The 23058-nt window shown below is 49.4% G+C and overlaps 1 pseudogene; it reads left to right on the forward strand.

The window, feature by feature from the left end:
* The first annotated feature begins 301 nt into the window (after positions 1–301).
* The window catches only part of LOC136580436 (transcription initiation factor TFIID subunit 7-like), a 49437-nt pseudogene continuing 26680 nt past the window's right edge, over positions 302–23058 (forward strand).

Here is a 23058-nt window from a genome sequence, read left to right on the forward strand (position 1 = left end):
GCCTGAGTGATGGGGGTGTATTTCCAGGCAGTTGGCCAAATTTCTGATGTCATTCCCTGCTTGCGTTCATTCTTCCACATGGACAATACGTTGTCAAAAGCTGTACACCTATGCGGAAAACCACGTGCATACGCGGCCATGCACTCACTTCCGCGGTCGTACATAGGTCCTCCGCTGCCGACCTGTTCTTGTGACCCCGGCCTTATGCCCATATGGGCAGATTTGGGTTTAGAATGATCTGTTTTGAAACGTTTGTTTAATGTTTCCTTTATTTTCTCTTCCAGATACTGAAGAATAAGACAACGCAGAAATCGAGATGATGTCTACAAGTAAGAAATATATTACATGTATGAAAAATAAATGCATACTTGTTAGAGGGAACCTGTTAGGTACTACAAGAACCAGGAACAAAGCTATGGCACTCATAGGACTGGGAACAAGTACCAGGGGTATGCTTCGTATACTTACCCAGCTGCCTGTTCCTGCGCTGTCACCAGTGGAAGTCGGCGCTCCTGACTTCAGTCAGTGTGCGGGGACTCCCATAGAGAACAGTAGCCATTTTTCCTTGAGACTGTAAGGCTGCGGTCCTACTGGGCATAAATCCCATCGAAATCTCACCGAAATGACCGCAGCGGGACTGTACATACATTCTGTGAGATTTCCGTGGCAGAAAGGTAGCTTCAGAACCCAGGTTTTGAAGCGGCTTCAGTGCCTGTATTCTTCTGTGGCTTTCTTTCCCCATAGAGAGGAGAGTGCCTACAGTGGAAACGGTGATGAAATTAACATGCCGTGGCTTTGAATTCCGCGTGGCATGTCAGCTTCCGCGTGGCTTGGCCGCAGCGACTTGTTCGCAGTGTGTGGACGAGAGTTTTTTGCAAATCTCATCCAATTTGCTGCTTGGGCTTCGATTTAAGATTGGAAATTCCCCAGCAATTCCGCCTCGTGTGAACCCAGCCTAAATGGTTAGGACAGGAGTGTTGAGATCTGGGGTGCTACACTTGCCTGCAGCGTCTGTTGTGCGGTGTTTCTGTGCACACCACAGTTGCAAAAAGCACTGTAAACCCCCAAAGTGTTTTGCGCTTGGGCTGTATGAGCCCGGCCTTGGGCTGAAAAAGACACATGCCCATCCAGTATAACATATTATCCTGCAATGTTGATCCAGAGGAAGGCCAAACGCCCCCCATGAGGTAGAAGCCAATTATCCTCATTTTCTGACTCTAAATCTGGGAATCGGAATAATCCATGGATCACTGACCTCAGGCAGAGAGTTCCATAGTCTCACTGCTCTTACAGTAAAGAACCCCCTTCTATAGATATAGAGGATGTCCTCTTGTTACAGTCACAGCACTGGGTATAAATAAAGTTCATCAAAACACTTGGTGCACATCGCTCTGAAGCACTCCTTACTTACACCAGCATAAAAAAACGGCGGTCTAAGTAACTTGCCATCCTGGTGCTCTATAGATGGGCCATATTTTGTTTAGAAACGTAGTGCACTCCTTCCATGTTATGTGTGTCTCAGTTGTCGACTTTAGCCAAATTGGCCTTATCTAAAATGTTCAATGAAAGGATCCCAGGACCCTCTTGTGGGAACCCTTCTGTATACGAATAAATGAATAGAAATAGCAGCACAAACTTTAAAAAAGTGTAACATTATTCACGTTTGTGCTGCTAGTATTCTTACTAACATAATGTTTTTAGGGGTCCTGAGATCATGTCATGTTGTTCTCCATTCAGATCTTATGTTCAGCTCTGCCCAGGGGGATCCTATTGGTCTCTTACTTCAGTAGTTTTATATAATGGCCAAGATAGGTTTCATCCAGGGGTTTCATTTTCGGGATTTTAAACAGACACCTTGACGGGACCCCTGGGCAGAGTCAAAAACGAGGTGTGAATGGAGTCTTCTATTTTACCAAATATATCAGCCAAGACAAACATATAGCAGTAAATGACCTATATTCCTCTAAATAAGCTACAGGTATACAGTCAGCAAGATGAGCTGTCATCTCCTCTTTTATAACTGTGTGACAGAAGCCTCTAATCATCATCAGTAACTGTGTCTGTATGCCCCTCTTAACAGTTTCTGAGGTAGGGACCATGTAACATCAGCACACAGACTGAGAAACTGACTAGGAAATGAACACTTAAATCCAAGTAAATTTGACTGGCCAGAATTGAGATCACACGACCATCTAAGGAGAAAGAGGCCAGGAGTCTTGGTTAGAATAACCAACCTAGTTAACACACACTGTGTGTGTGTATATATGTATGTGTAATATATACACACACAGGGGGTCTAGCTACTGTACATATTTAATGAGAACATTTTCATTGGTGTGGCCCTTTAATAAAATAAGTGTCATTATTGCCCATAGCATCCTATCAGGTCACTACGTTTTCAGCCTTTGCTGGAAAAATAAAAGCTGGAATGTGATTGGTTGCTATTGTCAACAGTGATACATTTTGCGGATTTGTAGACCGGTCACTCAGTAAACAGCATTTTATTTCTTCCTTGCAGAACAAAAGACTTCAAGTAGCAAAGATGATGCTCCCCATGAATTAGAGAAACAGTTTGTTTTGCGGCTTCCCCAGGTATGATGCTCGTGGCATTACATCATTTGGTTTGGTATTGGACATTGTGCAAAATCTCACTATACAGTTTAGCCTGCAAATGACAACGGGCTGCTATTATCAGCTTGGGTTCTTCATGGTTCCTATTACATCTATTTATGACAAATTTATATTGAATCTTGTGAAAAAATGTTGTATGTCTTTTCTCCCAACACAGGATCACCTTCCGAGTTTCTTAAAGGGGTATTCCCAACTTAGCAAGTTATCACATATCAAAAGAATAGGGAATGACTTGCTATCAGTGGTGGTCCAACTGCTGTGACCTCCATTGATCCTGAGATATCACCCCTGGTGTGTTCTGAACTTTTGACAGTAGTGGCCACCACAACATTCACTTCAATGGGATATCTCTGGTGGATCCATTGAAATGAATGGAGTGGCGGTGCGCATGCAGCCACCGCTACCATAACTTAGTGATGGTTCCAGGGGTGAAACCCCCCGGTGGGACAACTCGTTTAGAGCTGTTCAAAGTTATTCTTTGCTTAATGAAAAGTCACATAACTTTCCAATATGCTTCTTGTGTCAATTCCTCTATGTTGTCAAGATCTCTGCTTAATAACATAGTATGTATGGCCGAGAAAAGACATATGTCCATCCAGTTCGGCCTGTTATCTCCCAATGTTGATCCAGCTTTTTGCTAATAAATGTGAAGCTTCATTGTTTACACCCAGGTGATAAAAATCTGATCTGGTCACATGATCATAACTCGTTACATGACACATTTCTTATAACTGTAAGCGATCCTGCAGTTGTTTATCAGTCATATGACCAAAACAGCCTCTAACCCCTTGAGGCCGATTTCATACGGCCAGGATAAACTCCCAAATCTTGCGCGAATATGAACCCCATTCTTTTGATTGAAGTCATATACACGAGCCATGTAAAAATTGTGGCATTCTCTAATTTTTCATGTTCCTCTGAATGCATCACCCATTGATTTCAATGAGAGCTTTAATGCCTCGCACGGCCATCGCATGCCATGTAATGTGCATGCAAGTGCAATGTGAGGTTTTTCCATTGAAATCAGTTGGAAACACTTCTCACGTGAGGATCGGAATTTCCCTGAAAAACTCCTCGCATCCGCGGGTAAATCACACATTCACGAGTGCAATATCGGGCCGAGTTTCACAGCCTGATGTTGCACTTGCCCATGCGTAGGTAGCCTAAGGCCTCCCTCACACAGACATTTGCAGAAACGCAGCGCTTTTAAATGCTGCACTTACTGCGGTTTCCGCAGCGCTGGCATGCATTTTGCCAGGGTTTTGGCTGCATTTTCAGCCCAGCTAAAAATGCAGCCAAGGAAGCTGGAAAAAGAAAGATACTCGCCTAGCTGGCACCCTCCGGGTCCCTGCCGCTGTTCTCCTGATTTCTGGGCAGGCTTCCAGGCACTTGTCAGTGCTGACAGATCATCGTTTGCTAGTAACAGGGTTTGAAGACCCCGCCTCCAGCAAGCTCAGCCAATCAGAGTCAGCGCTGGATGGATAAATTAGAGCCATTCATTGAATGGCCATGATTGGTTCATCGAGCGCTGGCTCTGATTGGCTCAGCCAGCGCTTGAGGAACGAATCAGAGCAATCTCTTGCTGGAGGCGGGGTCTGCAAACACAGTCACTAACAAAAGATGCTCTGTCGACAATGGCAAGTGCCCGGCAGCCAGCCCAGAGCTTCAGAGAGCAGCGGAAGGGACCCGAAAGGCACCAGCTAGGTGTGTATTGTTTTTTTGTTTGTTTGTTTCTTTTTTAGGTGGTGCAGCTAGGGCTTGCGTTTAGCGCTGCCAAAAACCTGGTACCAAGTTGTGGCACGTTTTCAGCAGCGCTGAAACTGCTACATATTCATTTCAATGGGCGACGCATGGCTGAAAACAGCCAAAGATAGAACAGCGTTGAAGGCTCTGCCATTTGCTGCTTGTGTGAGCAGCCCTATTGAAATGAATGGTTGTACAGTGTTTTGGACATACGGCTGCTGGGACGTAAAGCTATTGTGGTACAGCAAAATGTCTTCTCTACAGTAAATGTCTTAATGTCATTTATTGTGGAAAATTTACATAATCAGTTATGTATAGAAACCTTGCTGCGCCATAAAGATATGGCAGCTGTGGCCCTGCATGATTTCAAATTATTAGACTATTATTACTATTACATAGTGGGTCTACTGAGATACATACAGCACTGGCTGGATCCAATACCAAAGGCTGAAGAGGTTGTGCCACCTTATAAACTTATAGCCTATGCACAGGATAGGGGATAGCTTTATGATCGGTGGGGGTGCAACAGCTGCGACTCCCCTTGGATCCCGAGAACGAGATTCCAGTCTGTCCCAGAGTGAATGATGCGCAGGCGCGCTGTGGCTGCTTCCACCTTAATGACAGCGCCACAGATTGGCAAAGTGCTTGAACTGTGTAATCTCTGGCACTGTCATTGAATTGAATGTATTGGCAGTGTGCCTGTGCGACTTCCACTCCCTTTACTTGGGGACTGCATGGACCCCTGTTGGTGGGCTCGGTTGGAGTCCCAGCAGTCAGACCTCCACCAAGCATAAAGCTATCCACTTGATGGGGAATAACCGGTCATAGGGAGCTCCCTGCTGAAACTCCCTTGTGGGGCGATGGAAGGCTTCCACATCTTAATCTTTCTGACTTGCGGTACTGTTATGTTCCAGCCTCTTGATTGGCTGGAATCGGCACATGTGACGGGGCGGAGCTACGCGATGACGCGTACAAGGGGGCGGAGCCAAAAAGTCGCTGCTACCGAGCCGAAGGGAGAAGACCCATCTGCGCAAGCGCGTCTAAAAAAGCAAGACGCCGCCGAAATTAGACGGAGCCATGGAGACGGGGACGCCAGCAACGGAGCAGGTAAGTGAATAACTTCTGTATGGGTCATATTTAATGCACGATGTATATTACAAAGTGCATTAATATGGCCATACAGAAGTACTTAACCCCACTTGCTTTCGCGAGACAACCCCTTTAACCTGTTTAGTTATCCCTTACTTTAGTTTATATTCCTCTCAAAAAGTAGTTTTTTTCAATCAGCATATTTCCTGTATGATGAACCCTACCTGCAAGCTTTTTAGAGGAGGACACAAACTTCTAGCATAGGCAGTGCTGATGATTACTCTGCTGTCATATAATGATGATGAAGGTTGTCACAGCTCATCTTCCCATCTGTATACTGATGGTCTGTAGCTTATTTAGCAGAATATAGAAGGTAATGATAATCACACTATTCTCCCAACAGGCAGAGATGGTACAATCTCTAGCTCCTCATGTGATGTGCTGAAGCATTTTGGGATTGATGGCACAGAACAGTGAAATAGAAAGCGGTGATAAATTTCAGCATCAGGATGGTGTTTGCTAAGAATCGGTCACATGGAAGTGACTGTAATATACATAGAAGACTTCCAGAGTGTGACAGCCAATCATGTTTAGGGTGCAGGGATGGAAAAATGTGTTTTCGCTGGAGTGGCCCTTTAAAGCTTTAATGTAATTATTACATCTCTGTGTACAAGGGCTTATTCAGACGACGAATAAGCCCCCAGACTGTAAAATGTTGCAGTTCTTCTTCTTTATTATTTACTTCCAGTGGAAGCAGTGGCCTCGATTTCAAACTTGTTTTTCTAAAGAACGTATAAAAATAAAGGTTCACATCTAATGCTCGCAGTCAGAGATCTTTAAGAAAGTGATTCCAGAAACTGTATTGGAAATTTATAGAAGAATAGTCCTAATTTGGTGACACTTTCTCTGCTCTTTTGGTGTTTGTTGATTTATTATTATTTTCATTGCTGTTTTGGTCTATATTCCAATAAGAAGGAAATACTTATTTAAGGTGTTATTTGTCAGGGCCTGTTTGATAACTTTATGTACCACCTTATTTCGCCTTCTAGGAATACGCATCGACGGTGAGAAGGATGGTGCAGTCCGGCAACGTCAATGCAAAAGACAGACTATCGATTGAGTTGCATCGTAAGTAAAAACAGAAACGCAAGAATAGTTTATTGAAAGTGATTTTATACTCGTCACATTTGTATTCATCCTACCAAATACTAGTTAGTCTCAGAAGGTGAAAGACATAGGATGCTTCATTTCTTTCAATGTGTCCATAATACGGTACTTTTTGAGTTATAAACCATATTGACTATACACCAGGCACATGATTAGAGGCATAAGAAGGGGAAACATTTCAAGTCTTTCTATACAATACGGTATTTTATACTATTTTTATCAGCCACAAAGTTTTTGCTATTTAATAGAGATGAGCGAGCACCAAAATGCTCGGGTGCTCGTTACTCGAGTCGAACTTTTCGCGATGCTCGAGGGTTCGTTTCGAGTAACGAACCCCATTGAAGTCAATGGGCGACTCGAGCATTTTTGTATATCGCCGATGCTCGCTAAGGTTTTCATTTGTGAAAATCTGAGAAATTCAAGAAAGTGATGGGAACGACACAGAAACAGATAGGGCAGGCAAGGGACTACATGTTGGGCTGCATCTCAAGTTCCAAGGTCCCGCTATTAAGCCACAATAGCGGCAAGAGTGCCCCCCCTCCCAACTTTTTACTTCTGAGAAACCCTCATTAGCAAGGCATACCTCAGCTAAGCACCACACTACCTCCAACCAAGCACAATCACTGCCTGCATGACACTCCGCTGCCACTTCTCCTGGGTTACATGCTGCCCAACCCCCCCGCGCACGACACAGTGTCCACAGCGCAGACCAAAGTGTCCCTGCGCAGCCTTCAGCTGCCCTCATGCCACACGCTGGCCTCATAGGCACTCCATCCTCATGTCTATTTATAAGTGCGTGTGCTATGAGGAGGAACCGGAGGCACACACTGCAGAGGGTTGGCAGAGCCAGGCAGCGACCCTCTTTAAAGGGGGCGGGGGCGATAGCCCACAATGCTGTACAGAAGCAATGAGAACTCCAATCCTGTGCCACCTCCATCAGGATCTGCAAACGTGGGCATAGCAATGGGGAATCCATTAGCCACACACTATTCATTCTGTCAAGGTGTCGCATAGCTCAATCCACACTGCAAGGGGAAAGCCGTCAGCGCTCTGCCCCCTACCCAAGTCAGTCAGTGCCTTTGTGCCAGACAGGTCAAACACCGCAATGGGAACTAAGTTTGCACCAACAGCATAGGTGGGTCCTAGGAAACCCAAGGCATGAACCAAAAATTGATCTGGGCGGCCAAACATGGCAGACTTGCACCGCGCCCACGACATAGGCCTCGGCCCACAGCTTCAGCAATCCTAAGCAGGAAGCGGACTTTCACTGCACCCAGGACATAGGCCTCTGCACAAACCCTCAGCAATCGCGTGCCTACAGCGGACTCCAATGCTAGCGTAGCTGTGCACGTCTCTTTAGCGCTGTATTGATCCTGTAGTATGTCCCAATGCAGTGCCCCGGATAGTAGAGCTAATGTCAGATTAAATACAGCTGGGCTTTGGCCCACACTGCATGCCCCAGTCAGACTGGGGTTCTTTATAAGTAGACACAGGCAGGTACAACTCCGTTTGGACCGACAGCATGGGTGGGTCCCAGGAAGCCACCGGCGGTACATAAATAAATCCCATTGCAGTGCCCAGCACAGCTGAGGTAACGTCAGATTAAATGCAGGTGGGCTTCGGCCCACACTGCATACCCCAGTCTGACCGGGGTTTTTAATACATAGACACAGGCAGGTACAAATCCCTAATGTGAAGTCCGTGTGGACCCAAAGCATGGGTGGCTCCCTGGAACACACCGCCGGTACATAAACAAATCCCATTGCAGTGCCCTGGACAGCAGAGCTAACGTCAGATACAATACAGGTGGGCTTCAGCCCACAGTGCATGCCCCCCATGTACCTTAACAGTAACCGCGTTGGTGGGAATGTGGTGGCGACTGCGGACCTAGTAGAGCGGTTTTATTTAGTTGGTTTTCGGAATGTGGCCAGGATTAAGTGGGCCGTGGCAGGGGGATGGTGGGGGGGCTCTCTTGTTGTGTCGGTAAAGGTGAAATTCTTGGACTGCCACCAGACGGACCAATGCAAAGGTATTTGCCAAGAATGTTTTCATTGTTGGAGGAGGAGGGGGATGTTTTTGAGGCACTACGTGTCCTCTCCACGTGTCCGTGGTTATATGCACTTTAACAGTAACCGCGTTGGTGGGAAATGGCCTCGCCGCCATCATGTCTTTGGGAAGCCTCCATTTCCACACCCCAGTGACATAGCATTAGCAGCGGTATAGGCAGAGCCCAGAATTAGTAGCATTTCAGCAGTAGCATTAGGGACAGGCCCCAGTAACATATCACTAGCAGCATTATAGGGGCAGCACAGTATTAGTTCGATTTCAGTAGTAGTAGCAGTCCAGACAGGCCCCAGTAACAATTCCGAAGCAGCAGTATAGGGGAAGCACAGTCTTGAGAAAGTACAGGCTCATAAAATGGAAGAATCTGTCTCAAAATGGCCGCTAGATACAAAATGGAGCATTATAAGATGTAAATAAGCTTGTGTGTAGTGAAACAATAATTCAAGCAGAAATAGCTTTAGAGCATGAGATTCGGTGCAATGTCTAATGATGTGTCTCTGTTCTTTTTCATGAGAACCAAGTCAGCACGCAGTTGTTATCAGAAGAAGCCCTCCCACACCTCCATTCGGAGACTTGGACAAAGGAACTGACTGTGCTACAGCCACCTGAATAACAAAGTGAATACAAGGGAGGACCAGGGAGGACCAAGATAACACTGGGAGAAACAGACACTTGAAAACATTACAGATATATTCTCACTACACTGATTGCTGAACAATGCATGATGCTTAATGTTTTTCTAACCCAATGAGATTAACCCCGTGACTAATGACGTATTCCTTTCCTGTATTAGAACTATACCAAAGTGAATAAACTTCCAGTGTACGCGCCTTAAGCAGAGTGGGCTGTATACTTGCCGCGGCTCATCTCTACGTATCTGTGGGAACTGATAACTATAAATTATAAAGTTCTTGGCCTCCTTGATGCATCCAGGTACGAACTAATTTGGACCTCAAGACTTGAAAGGTTACGTGGCCGCGCAGCGGTCCTTAACAGTCTTGGTTCCATTCCAGTAATAGTAGCACTCAAGACAGGCCCCAGTAACAATTCCGAAGCAGCAGTATAGGGGGAGCACAGTCTTAGTTCCATTTCAGTAATAGTAGCACTCAAGACAGGCCCCAGTAACAATTCCGAAGCAGCAGTATAAGGGGAGCACAGTATTAGTTCCATTTCAGTAATAGTAGCACTCAAGACAGGCCCCAGTAACAATTCCGAAGCAGCAGTATAGGGGGAGCACAGTCTTAGTTCCATTTCAGTAATAGTAGCACTTAAGACAGGCCCCTGTAACAATTCCGAAGCAGCAGTATAGGGGGAGCACAGTCTTAGTTCCATTTCAGTAATAGTAGCACTCAAGACAGGCCCCAGTAACAATTCCGAAGCAGCAGTATAGGGGGAGCACAGTCTTAGTTCCATTTCAGTAATAGTAGCACTCAAGACAGGCCCCAGTAACAATTCCGAAGCAGCAGTATAGGGGGAGCACAGTATTAGTTCCATTTCAGTAGTAGTAGCAGTCAAGACAGGCCACAGTAACATTCCCGTTGCAGCAGTTTAGGGAGATAACAGTCTCTTTCACATTTCAGTAGTTGCAGTATAGACAAGGCCCCAGTTACATTTATGTAGCAAAAGTTTAGGCCAACCCCACACACCTTGCTGTACCATGAGTGCAGGCGAAGCCCATAACAATTACTAGGATTACACTGTAGGCGAGGGCCCAAAAAAATAGGTGTACCAACAGTACAAATGTACCTCAGAAAAATTGCCCATGCCCAACCAAGAGGGTAGGTGAAACCCATTAATCGCTTTGGTTACTGTGGCTTAATTTATAACTAGGCCTGGAGGCAGCCCAGTTAAAATAAAAATTGGTTCAGGTGCAACTTTCAACGCTTTAATGAGAATTGAAACGTATAAACGTTGTTTACAAAAGTAATATGACTGAGCCTTGTGGGCCTAAGAAAAATTGCCCGTTCGGCGTGATTACGTGAGGTTTCAGGAGGAGGAGCAGGAGGATGAATATAATGCACAGATTGATGAAGCTAAAAGGCCCCCGTTTTTTATGGTGATAGAGAACGATGCTTCCATCTGCGGGTGCAGCCTACGTATTGTTCAAGTACCGCTGCTGTCCGCTGGTGGAGAAGAGAAGTCTGGGAAAATTTAGGCTTTGTTCATCTTTATGATTGTAAGCCTGTCGGCACTGTCGGTTGACAGGCGGGTACGCTTATCCGTGATGATTCCGCCAGCCACACTAAACACCCTCTCTGACAAGACGCTAGCCGCAGGGCAAGCAAGCACCTCCAGGGCATACAGCGCGAGTTCAGGCCACGTGTCCAGCTTCGACACCCAGTAGTTGTACGGAGCAGAGGCGTCACGGAGGATGGTCATGCGATTGGCCACGTACTCCCTCGCCATCCTTTTACAGTGCTCCCGCCGACTCAGCCTTGACTGGGGAGCGGTGACACAGTCTTGCTGGGGAGCCATAAAGCTGTCAAAGGCCTTGGAGAGTGTTCCCCTGCCTGTGCTGTACATGCTGCCTGATCTCCGCGCCTCCCCTGCTGCCTGGCCCTCGGAACTGCGCCTTCTGCCACTAGGGCTGTGGGATGGGAATTTTACCATCAGTTTGTCCGCCAGGGTCCTGTGGTATAGCATCACTCTCGAACCCCTTTCCTCTTCGGGTATGAGAGTGGAAAGGTTCTCCTTATACCGTGGGTCGAGCAGTGTGTACACCCAGTAATCCGTAGTGGCCAGAATGCGTGTAACGCGAGGGTCACGAGAAAGGCATCCTAACATGAAGTCCGCCATGTGTGCCAGGGTACCTGGCACATGGCTGTCCTCACTAGAAAGATCACTTTCAGGATCCTCCTCCTCCGCCTCCTCCTCCTACACGCTGAAAGGATGACAGGCAAGCAACATGGGTACCCTCAGCAGTGGACCAAGCTGTCTCTTCCCCCTCCTCCTCATGCTCCTCCCCCTCCTCCTCCTCCTCCTCCTCCAAAACACGCTGAGATATAGACATGAGGGTGCTCTGACTATCCAGGGACATACTGTCTTCCCCCACCTCCGTTTCCAAGCGCAAAGCGTCTGCCTTCATGCTTTGCAGGCAGAGAACCTCTCAAGAGGCATAGCAGAGGAATGGTGACGCTAATGATTGCAGCATCGCCGCTCACCATCTGGGTAGACTCCTCAAAGTTTCCAAGGACCTGGTAGATGTCTGCCAACCAGGCCCACTCTTCTGTAAAGAATTGAGGAGGCTGACTCCCACTGTGCCGCCCATGTTGGAGTTGGTATTCCTCTATAGCTCTACGCTGCTCATAGAGCCTGGCCAACATGTGGAGCGTAGAGTTCCACCGTGTGGGCACGTCGCATAGCAGTCGGTGCACTGGCAGATTAAACCAATGTTGCAGGGTCCGCAGGGTGGCAGCGTCCGTGTTGGACTTGTGGAAATGTGTGCTGAGCCGGCGCACCTTTCCAAGCAGGTCTGACAAGCGTGGGTAGCTTTTCAGAAACCGCTGAACTACCAAATTAAAGACGTGGGCCAGGCATGGCACGTGCGTGAGGCTGCCGAGCTGCAGAGCCGCCACCAGGTTACGGCCGTTGTCACACACGACCATGCCCGGTTGGAGGCTCAGCGGCGAAAGCCAGCGGTCGGTCTGCTCTGTCAGACCCTGCAGCAGTTCGTGGGCCATGTGCCTCTTCTCTCCTAAGCTGAGCGGTTTCAGCACGGCCTGCTGACGCTTGTCCACCGCTGTGCTGCCACGCCGCGTGACACCGACTGCTGGCGACGTGCTGCTGCTGACACATCTTGATTGCGAGACAGAGGTTGCGTAGGAGGAGGAGGAGGAGGGTGGTTTAGTGGAGGAAGCATACACCGCCGCAGATACCACCACTGAGCTGGGGCCCGCAATTCTGGGGGTGGGTAGGACGTGAGCGGTCCCAGGCTCTGACTCGGTCCCAGCCTCCACTAAATTCACCCAATGTGCCGTCAGGGAGATATAGTGGCCCTGCCCGCCTGTGCTTGTCCACGTGTCCGTTGTTAAGTGGACCTTGGCAGTAACCGCGTTGGTGAGGGCGCGTACAATGTTGCGGGAGACGTGGTCGTGCAGGGCTGGGACGGCACATCGGGAAAAGTAGTGGCGACTGGGAACCAAGTAGCGCGGGGCCGCCGCCGCCATCATGTTTTTGAAAGCCTCCGTTTCCACAAGCCTATACGGCAGCATCTCCAGGCTGATCAATTTGGCTATGTGCACGTTTAACGCTTGAGCGTGCGGGTGCGTGGTGGCGTACTTGCACTTGTGCTCAAACAGTTGCGCTAGCGACGGCTGGACGCTGCGCTGAGAGACATTGCTGGATGGGGCCGAGAACAGCGGAGGTGAGCGTGTGGGTGCAGGCTGGGAGACGGGCGTGCCTGTGTCCTGAGAGGGGGGTTGGATCTCAGTGGCAGGTTGGGGCACAGAGGGAGAGGCAGTGGTGCAAACCGGAGACGGTGAATGGCCTTCGTCCCACCTTGTGGGGTGCTTGGCCATCATATGCCTGCGCATGCTGGTGGTGGTGAGGCTGGTGGTGGTGGCTCCCCGGCTGATCTTGGCGTGACAAACCTTGCACACCACAGTTCGTTGGTCGTCTGCACTCTCAGTGAAAAACTGCCACACCTTTGAGCACCTCGGCCTCTGCAGGGTGGTATGGCGCGAGGGGGAGCTTTGGGAAACAGTTGGTGGATTATTCGGTCTGGCCCTGCCTCTACCCCTGGCCACCACACTGCCTCTTCCAACCTGCCCTGCTGCTGCACTTGCCTCCCCCTCTGAAGACCTGTCCTCAGTAGGCGTAGCAAACCAGGTGGGAACAGTCACCTCATCGTCCAGCTGCTCTTCCTCCGAATCCTCTGTGCGCTCCACCCTCGGACTTACTGAAATTACTACTACCTGACTGATAGACAACTGTGTCTCATCGTCATCATCCTCCTCACCCACTGAAAACTCTTGAGACAGTTGCCGGACGTCCCCAGCCTCATCCCCCGCACCCCGGGAACTTTCCAAAGGTTGGGCATCGGTCACGACAAACTCCTCCGGTGGGAGAGGAACCATTGCTGCCCAATCTCGGCAGGGGCCCGAGAACAGTTCCTGGGAGTCTGCCTGCTCCTCAGAATGTGTCATTGTAATGGAGTGAGGAGGCTGGGAGGAAGGACGAGCAGCAGCCAGAGAATTCAGAGTTTCAGCTGTGGACGGCGTAGAAGACTGGGTGGTCGATAGATTGCTGGATGCACTTTCTGCCATCCACGACAGGACCTGCTCACACTGCTCAGTTTCTAATAAAGGTCTACCGCGTGGACCCATTAATTGTGAGATGAATCTGGGGACCCCAGAAACTTGCCTCTCTCCAAATCCCGCAGCAGTCGGCTGCGATACACCTGGACCAGGAGCTCGGCCTGTGCCCACACCCTGACTTGGGTCTCCACGTCCTTGTCCCTGTCCACGTCCTCTAGGCCTACCCCTACCCCTCAGCATGGTGTATTACGATTAGAGCAGAAACAGAATGCTGTAATTAAATGTGCCGCTTATTGGCCTGTGGTTGGAGGCTGACTTCGCTTACGGAACGCACAGCAGAGCCAGGAAACAATTATGCGCAAGGCTGGGTATTAATCAGCGACTACTCCCCCCAGCAGACACGGCGTAAACTGAAGACGGTCACTGCCAGGCCAAATATAGTATATTTTTAAACTTTTTGGGAAAAAGCCCACTGCCTCTGATATACACTGTATTTCGATTTCCCTGTTGGAGGCTGACTTCGCTTACAGAACGCACAGCCGAGCCAGGAAACAATTATGCGCAAGGCTGGGTATTAATCAGCGACTACTCCCCCCAGCAGACACGGTGTAAACTGAAGACGGTCACTGCCAGGTCAAATATAGTATATTTTTAAACTTTTTGGGAAAAAGCCCACTGCCTCTGATATACACTGTATTTCGATTTCCCTGTTGGAGGCTATCTATGCTTACGGAACGCACTGCAGAGCCAGGAAACAATTATGCACAAGGCTGGGTATTAATCAGCGACTACTCCCCCCAGCAGACACGGCGTAAACTGAAGACGGTCACTGCCAGGCCAAATATAGTATATTTTTAAACTTTTTGGGGAAAAGCCCACTGCCTCTGATATACACTGTATTTCGATTTCCCTGTTGGAGACTGACTTCGCTTACGGAATGCACTGCAGAGCCAGGAAACAATTATGTGCAAGGCTGGGTATTAATCAGCGACTACTCCACCCAGCAGACACGGCGTAAACTGAAGACGGTCACTGCCAGGCCAAATATAGTATATTTTTAAACTTTTTGGGAAAAAGCCCACTGCCTCTGATATACACTGTATTTCGATTTCCCTGTTGGAGGCTGACTTCGCTTACGGAACGCACAGCAGAGCCAGGAAATAATTATGCGCAAGGCTGGGTATTAATCAGCGACTACTCCCCCCAGCAGACACGGCGTAAACTGAAGACGGTCACTGCCAGGCCAAATATAGTATATTTTTAAACGTTTTGGGGAAAAGCCCACTGCCTATATAGCCAGTATACCTCTTTCCCTGCCTCACCAGTACTGCCCCTATACTCTGTAAAATGACTAGAGATGAGCGAGCACCAAAATGCTCGGGTGCTCGTTACTCGAGACGAAATTTTCGCGATGCTCGAGGGTTCGTTTTGAGTAACGAACCCCATTGAAGTCAATAGGCGACCCGAGCATTTTTGTATATCGCCGATGCTCGCTAAGGTTTTCGTTTGTGAAAATCTGGGCAATTCAAGAAAGTGATGGGAACGACACAGCAACGGATAGGGCAGGCGAGGGGCTACATGTTGGGCTGCATCTCAAGTTCACAGGTCCCACTATTAAGCCACATTAGCGGCAAGAGTGGGCCCCCCCCCCTCCGAACAACTTTTACTTCTGAAAAGCCCTCATTAGCAATGCATACCTTAGCTAAGCACCACACTACCTCCAACAAAGCACAATCACTGCCTGCATGACACTCTGCTGCCACTTCTCCTGGGTTACATGCTGCCCAACCGCCCCCCCCCCGCACGACCCAGTGTCCACAGCGCACACCAAACTGTCCCTGCCCAGCCTTCAGCTGCCCTCATGCCACGCCACCCTCATGTCTATTTATAAGTCCGTCTGCCAGAGGAAAAGCAGGCACACACTGCAGAGGGTTGGCACGGCTAGGCAGCGACCCTCTTTAAAAGGGACGGGCGATAGCCCACAATGCTGTACAGAAGCAATGAGAAATCCAATCCTGTGTCACCTCCATCTGGAGCTACACACGTGGGCATAGCAATGGGGAACCTATGTGCCACACACTATTCATTCTGTCAAGGTGTCTGCATGCCCCAGTTAGACCGCGGTTTTTTATAAATAGTCACAGCCAGGTACAACTCCGCAATGGGAATTCCATGTGCACCCACAGCATGGGTGGCTCCCTGGAACCCACTGGCTGTACATAAACGTATCCCATTGCAGTGCCCATCACAGCTGAGGTAACGTCCGATTAAATGCAGGTGGGCTTCGGCCCACACTGCATGCCCCAGTCAGACTGAGGTTCTTTAGAAGTGGACACATGCAGTTACAACTCCCTGTGGACCCACAGCATGGGTGGGTGCCAGGAAGCCACCGGCGGTACATAAATATATCCCATTGCAGTGCCCAACACAGCTGATGTAACGTCAGCTGTAATGCAGGTGGGCTAAAAATTGATTTGATTACACTGTAGGCGAGGGCCCCCAAAAATTGGTGTACCAACAGTACTAATGTACCTCAGAAAAATTGCCCATGCCCAACCAAGCGGGCAGGTGAAACCCATTAATCGCTTTGGTTAATGTGGCTTAATTGGTAACTAACTAGGCCTGGAGGCAGCCCAGTTAAAATAAAAATTGGTTGAGGTGAAAGTTTCAACGCTTTAATGAGCATTGAAACGTATAAAAATTGTTTAGAAAAATTATATGACTGAGCGTTGTGGGCCTGAGAAAAATTGCCCGTTCGGCGTGATTATGTGAGGTTTCAGGAGGAGGAGCCGGAGGAGGAGGAGGAATATTGTACACAGATTGATGAACCAAAAAGGTCACCGTTTTGGATGGTGATAGAGAACGATGCTTCCATCCGCGGGTGCAGCCTACGTATTGTTTAGGTATCGCTGCTGTCCGCTGGTGGAGAAGAGAAGTCTGGGGAAATCCAGGCTTTGTTCATCTTGATGAGTGTAAGCCTGTCGGCACTGTCGGTTGACAGGTGGGTACGCTTATCCGTGATGATTCCCCCAGCCACACTAAACACACTCTCTGACAAGACGCTAGCCGCAGGACAAGCAAGCACCTCCAGGGCATACAGCGCGAGTTCAGGCCACGTGTCCAGCTTCGACACCCAGTAGTTGTAGGGGGCAGAGGCGTCACGGAGGACGATTGTGCGATTGGCTACGTACTGCCTCACCATCCTTTCACAGTGCTCCCGCCGACTCAGCCTTGACTGGGGACCGGTGACACAGTCTTGCTGGAGAGCCATAAGGCTGGCAAAGGTCTTGGATAATGTTCCCCTGCCTGCACTGTACATGCTTCCTGATCTCTGCGCCTCCCCTGCTACCTGGCCCTCGGAACTGCGACTTCGGCCACTAGCGCTGTCGGATGGGAAGTTTACCAACAGTTTGTCCACCAGCGCCCTGTGGTATAGCATCATTCTGGAACCCCTTTCCTCTTCGGGAATGAGAGTGGAAAGGCTCTCCTTATACCGTGGGTCAAGCAGTGTGTACACCCAGTAATCCGTAGTGGCCAGAATGCGTGTAACACGAGGGTCACGAGAAAGGCATCCTAACATGAAGTCAGCCATGTGTGCCAGGGTACCTGTACACAACACATGGCTGTCCTCACTCGGAAGATCACTTTCAGGATCCTCCTCCTCCTCCTCCCCCTCCTCCTCCTCCTCTGGCCATACACGCTGAAAGGATGACAGGCAAGCAGCATCTGTCCCCTCAGCAGTGGGCCAAGCTGTCTCTTCCCCCTCCTCCTCATGCTCCTCCCCCTCCTCCTCCTCCTCTGGCCATACACGCTAAAAGGATGACAGGCAAGCAGCATCTGTCCCCTCAGCAGTGGGCCAAGCTGTCTCTTCCCCCTCCTCCTCATGCTCCTCCCCCTCCTCCTCCTCCTCCTCCGCCTCTGGCCATACACGCTAAAAGGATGACAGGCAAGCAGCATCTGTCCCCTCAGCAGTGGGCCAAGCTGTCTCTTCCCCCTCCTCCTCATGCTCCTCCCCCTCCTCCTCAACGCGCTGAGATATAGACATGAGGTTGCTCTGACTATCCAGCGACATACTGTCTTCCCCCGCCCCCGTTTCCGAGTGCAAAGCGTCTGCCTTTATGCTTTGCAGGGAACTTCTCAAGAGGCATAGCAGAGGAATGGTGACGCTAATGATTGCAGCATCCCCGTTCAGCATCTGGGTAGACTCCTCAAAGTTCCCAAGGACCTGGCAGATGTCTGCCAACCAGGTTCACTCTTCTGTAAAGAATTGAGGAGGCTGACTCCCACTACGCCGCCCATGTTGGAGTTGGTATTCCACAATAGTTCTACGCTGCTCATAGAGCCTGGCCAACATGTGGAGCGTAGAGTTCCACCGTGTGGGCACGTCGCACAGCAGTCGGTGCACTGGCAGATTAAACCGATGTTGCAGGGTCCGCAGGGTGGCAGCGTCCGTCTTGGAGTTGCGGAAATGTGCGCTGACCCGGCGCACTTTTCCGAGCAGGTATGACAAGTGTGGGTAGCTTTTCAGAAAGCGCTGAACCACCAAATTAAAGACATGGGCCAGGCATGGCACGTGCATGAGGCTGCCGAGCTGCAGAGCCGCCACCAGGTTACGAGCGGTCGGTCTGCTCTATCAGATCCTGCAGCAGTTCGTGGGCCGCGTGCCTCTTATCTCCTAAGCTGAGTAGTTTCAGCACGGCCTGCTGACGCTTGCCCACCGGTGTGCTGCAACGCCGCATGACACCGACTGCTGACGACGTGCTGCTGCTGACACATCTTGATTGCGAGACAGCGGTTGCGTAGGAGGAGGAGGAGGAGGAGGAGGGTGGTTTAGTGGAGGAAGCATACACCGCCGCAGATACCACCACCGAGCTGGGGCACGCAATTCGGGGGGTGGGTAGGACGTGAGCGGTCCCAGGCTCTGACTCTGTCCCAGCCTCCACTAAATTGGAGGCTGCCTGCCTGTGCTTGTCCACGTGTCTGTTGTTAAGTGGACCTTGGCAGTAAGCGCGCTGGTGAGGGCGCGTACAATGTTGCGGGAGACGTGGTCGTGCAGGCCTGGGACGGCACATCGGGAAAAGTAGTGGCGACTGGGAACCAAGTAGCGCGGGGCCGCCGCCGCCATCATGCTTTTGAAAGCCTCCGTTTCCACAAGCCTATAAGGCAGCATCTCCACGCTGATCAATTTGGCAATGTGCACGGTTAACGCTTGAGCGTGCGGGTGCGTGGCGGCGTACTTGCGCTCGCGCTCAAACAGTGGCGCTAGCGACGTCTGGACGCTGCACTGAGAGACATTGCTGGATGGGGCCGAGGACAGCGGAGGTGATGGTGTGGGTGCAGGCCAGGAGACGGTAGTGCCTGTGTCTTCAGAGGGGGGTTGGATCTCAGTGGCAGGTTGGGGCACAGGGGGAGAGGCAGTGGTGCAAACCGGAGGCGGTGAACGGGCATCGTCCCACCTTGTGGGGTGCTTGGCCATCATATGCCTGCGCATGCTGGTGGTGGTGCCTCCCCAGCTGATCTTGGCGCGACAAAGGTTGCACACCACTGTTCGTCGGTCGTCAGGCGTCTCTGTGAAAAACTGCCACACCGTAGAGCACCTTGACCTCTGCAGGGTCGCATGGCGCGAGGGGGCGGTTTGGGAAACAGTTGGTGGATTATTCGGTCTGGCCCTGCCTCTACCCCTGGCCAATGCACTGGCTCGGCCTGTGCCCACACCCTGACTTGGGCCTCGGTGTCCTCGCCCGCGTCCTCTAGGCCTACCCCTACCCCTCAGCATGCTGTATTACCAGTAGTGCAGAAACAGAACGTTGTAATTTAATGTGCCGCTTATTGGCCTGTGGTTGGAGGCTGACTTCGTTTACGGAACGCCAGGAAATAATTTGGCGCAAGCCTGCTGTAACACTTAGCTGGCTGCGTATGATTTTGTTGTAGAACTACTACACGCAGCACACACAGACCCAGAACAATGAGCACAGTGACAGGCAGGCCAAATAGATTTTTTGCCCAATATTTTTTGGAAAAGACCCACTGCCTATATTCAAGGAATATATGTCTTCTGTCCCTGGAGTATTTCACTGAACTGCAGAGTGTTGCACTGTGGACTGCAATACTGCAGTAATTTCAGAGCCCAGACAGAGCCAGGAAATAATTTGGCGCAAGCCTGCTGTAACACTTAGCAGGCTGCGTATGATTTTGCTGTAGAACTACTACACCCAGCACACACAGTCCCAGAACACTGAGCACAGTGACAGGCAGGCCAAATAGATTTTTTGCCCAATATTTTTTGGAAAAGACCCACTGCCTATATTCAATCAATAATATTTATATGTCTTCTGTCCCTGCCTAACCACCACTTCTGTCCCTGGAGTATTACTGCAGGGCGCAATGCTCTGCACAGCCGATTTGAAAAAAAAAAAAAAAGTGCAACACTGCAAAAAGCAGCCTCCACAGTACTGCACACGGTTAGATGTGGCCTTAAGAAGGACCGTTGGGGTTCTTGAAGCCTACAATCACTCCTAACACTCTCCCTGCCTAACCACCACTTCTGTCCCTGGAGTATTACTGCAGGGCGCAATGCTCTGCACGGCCGATTTGGAAAAAAAAAAAAGTGCAACACTGCAAAAAGCAGCCTCCACAGTACTGCACACGGTTAGATGTGGCCCTAAGAAGGACCGTTGGGGTTCTTGAAGCCTACAATCACTCCTAACACTCTCCCTATACCAGCTCCAACACAACAGCACTTTCCCTCAGCTAAGTCAGAACGCATCTGTGGCGAGCCGCGGGAGATGCCGATTTTTATACTCGGGTGACACCTGATCTCGCCAGCCACTCACTGCAGGGGGGTGGTATAGGGCTTGAACGTCGCAGGGGGAAGTTGTAATGCCTTCCCTGTCTTTCAATTGGCCAGAAAAGCGCGCTAACGTCTCAGAGATGAAAGTGAAAGTAACTCGAACATCGCGTGGTGCTCATCTCTAAAAATGACTGCAGACTGAGGACGCTATGGTCTGCACGCCCGATATACAAAAAAAAATAAAAAATTGTGCAACACTGCTAAAAGCAGCCTCAACAGTACTGCACACGGTCAGATGTGGCCCTAAGAAGGACCGTTGGGGTTCTTGAAGACGAATATAACACCAAACAGTCTCCCTATAGCAGCTACAGCAAGACAGCACTTTCCCTGATCTCTGTCACCATGCATCTGTGGTGAGCCGCGGGCGGGGCACATTTAAATACTCAGGTGTCATCTGATCTCCCCAGTCACTCACTGCAGGGGGGTGGGATAGGGCTGGAATGTCACAGGAGGAAGTTGTAATGCCTTCCCTGTGTTTCTATTGGCCAGAAAAGCCAATTTCTCAGGGAACGAAATGTAATGGAGTCGAGCACCGCGTGGTGCTCGTCTCGAGTAACGAGCATCTCGAACACCCTAATACTCGAACGAGTATGCTCGCTCATCTCTACTATTTAACCAGCAGAAATGGAATATGGCTGAAAGCTGTCTGGTTAAGTCTGAAGATTTGTGAAGCATAAAGGTGTTAATAATAAATACTGTGACTGTTTTACAGCTGATGGCCGTCATGGGATCGTGCGTGTTGATAGGGTTCCACTTGCTGCAAAGTTAGTTGATGTTCCATGTGTATTAGAGTGTCTGAAAACCATTGACAAGAAGACTTTCTACAAGACTGCTGACATTTGTCAGGTAAGGCCTTTTTTTGCCAGAAGGACTTTAAAGGGGTTATTTGGCTTCTAGGAAAAGAGATGCGAATGTTATATAAAAATGGGGAAAAAGCCAACAAAAAATGCTACTCCACTCTTTAATCCTCTGCCGATCGAGTGCAGATCCTCCTGTAGTCCCTGTTGGTCTTTGTTTATCAACTGCCTTGGTGTTCACATGTCATACTACTGAGCCATGGAAATTCAGAAAATGCTGAAATCTAGAAGGTACAGCTAAGTAGCGGCAACCTGTACCTTATCTGCTCCTTTGGACCCACTTCTTCATCCCGTGCAGCCGCAGATCGGCTGCTGTGCTTACATGTATCACTTCTGCAGTATGCACAACAGCAGACTGTTCCCTACAACTTCCATCATACATAGAGCTTGTTTACCGGCCAGCTCCGCCCCCAGCTCTCAGGTCCTACAACTTACCAGCACCAACCTCCCACTCATTCAGGGAAAGCCTGCTGAATCCAACAGACCGGACCTTCCAGCACTCTGAACTGCACATGAGCAATACAGTGCAGTACTTCCGCTCCTGTCCTCCCATCATGCACTGCTCACAGGATATGTTGGAGGCTATGGACAAGGGAGGAAGTAGCAAATGGGGACAAGATGTCAGAGGAAGTGGAGATATTTTTCAGACGGAGGGTTACAGGGCATAGAAAATTAAGAAAGTAGCCAGACCAGTAAACCTATTACAGAGGACTTATTGTGATGTACACTAAATGTTATAATGTTAGTCTGTGCTGGAATACCCCTTTAAGTAATGGCACATGATTGAAGACATAAATAGCTTTTGTTTTTTTATTCTATGATGATGGCATTTTTTTTAATACCTAGATGGCTCCTTTAATGCATCTGTAAATAGGATTTCAATTTGTACTGATTAATTTTCTTAATTTATTTTAGATGTTAGTTTGTACCCTTGATGGAGACCTTTACCCTCCTCTAGAGGACCAACTGGAACAAGTGACCCAAAGGCCATCAAAAAGAAAGACCGGGACAGAGAAAAGAAGTTTATTTGGAATCATGGAAGTAAGTGTCTCCATTTTTATGTCAGGGCGAAGGCTGGTCATTTTAGTCTTTCGACGCTTTTCGGTGCAGCTTAAAGTGAAAATAAATGCCAAAGGCATTAACAGCAGGTGCCACATAATTTCCGGCATGGCAAAGTCTTGTGGGGCTTAGAAGTGCGGTGATTCAGAGTGGCGTCACTTCATGTCAGTGCCATTTTGAAACAGCCTCTCATGCTGTTACTGGAGGTGGTTCTGAGTGGTGGCATGGTTTCCAGGCGCCCCTTTTTTTCTGCACGTGGTGCTATAATTATTTTAGAGGGCTCCTCAGGAGACTGGTCCTTGTGTCGCCCTCCTACCCCAGGACAGTGGAGCGCTACAGATAA

The sequence above is a fragment of the Eleutherodactylus coqui genome, chromosome 10, assembly GCF_035609145.1.
Source record: "Eleutherodactylus coqui strain aEleCoq1 chromosome 10, aEleCoq1.hap1, whole genome shotgun sequence".
Taxonomy (NCBI): Eukaryota; Metazoa; Chordata; class Amphibia; order Anura; family Eleutherodactylidae; genus Eleutherodactylus; species Eleutherodactylus coqui.